Genomic DNA, 1,076 nt, shown 5'->3' on the forward strand with positions numbered 1-1,076 from the left:
CTGACGTCTATGCAGGGATTAGAACATTTGCAGAAAGGAATATGGAATGTAATCAGGATAATGTCTTGTGTCCCTTGTGGATTTTGAAAAGATCAAAAGTTTGATCGAGCAATGTTAATGGAAGTAATACAATTCTTGAGTAGACTAGGGGGACAGGTGAATTATTCGAAATCTGTGTGTGAATTAGACAACACTGGTAAGGGTTTCAGAGGGAAAATCGGAATGGTCAGTGACAGGCTCGGGAGGGAAGCAGGGCTGCCTGTTATCGACCTTTCTCGGCTAGTGATTATGTGCATTTCAGTAAATTATATCTGCGCAGCATCACATACGGTGTTCATCACCTCGGTGTCATGATCTCTTGTAAATATTAAAAAAGCTTTGAAGCTCATAATGGACCGAAAATAAATGTAAACACCCATTTGCAGTACTCAGCCAAAAGTGTATGTGAGTACAGTGGGCAACATAGTTGAATGCAATAACAACATTCAACTCTTTAATACCATATTAAGTATTTATCTCTCGAATGAGAGATATTACTTTTGGAGCTATTGTATTGTCTTCTTACCAGCAAAGACTATTGCTAGTATTTCGATTTAAGGTGCCGTTGAGGCTGAGGTCACTCCATAGAGCAATTCTGCATACGTAGTAAAATATTACTGGACACGACCGGGAGTAATCCTACGAGCGCACTTCCCGCCATGGGTATATAGGCCGGTATGTCCCGGAACTATTAGTGTCTTAAATAAAACTTACATGTAGGTTAAATGCCGACTGTGAGAATAAATGGATATATATGCACAAAGGCGACCGTTCGCATTAAAAATTAGGAAAAGAGCGCTAGTTTTTTTTTCTTGCACTAATTATTTATTCAAAGGGCAAGAGCCTCTTTTGTCCCCAAAAGTATGTTCACGTTTACGCTCCGTCCCATAAAAATAAATTACGTCAGGCGGAATGGATGGAATTCAACGCTCGGAATTTCTCACCGGGACGAATGGTAAAGATCGTGACGAAGGAAGATGTCGGGATATTGCGCATGCGCAACGGGATGTCGTGCGTGAATCCCGTGAACTGGTAAT

This window comes from Hetaerina americana, unplaced genomic scaffold (assembly GCF_022747635.1).
Source record: "Hetaerina americana unplaced genomic scaffold, ioHetAmer1.1.p SCAF_3, whole genome shotgun sequence".
Taxonomy (NCBI): Eukaryota; Metazoa; Arthropoda; class Insecta; order Odonata; family Calopterygidae; genus Hetaerina; species Hetaerina americana.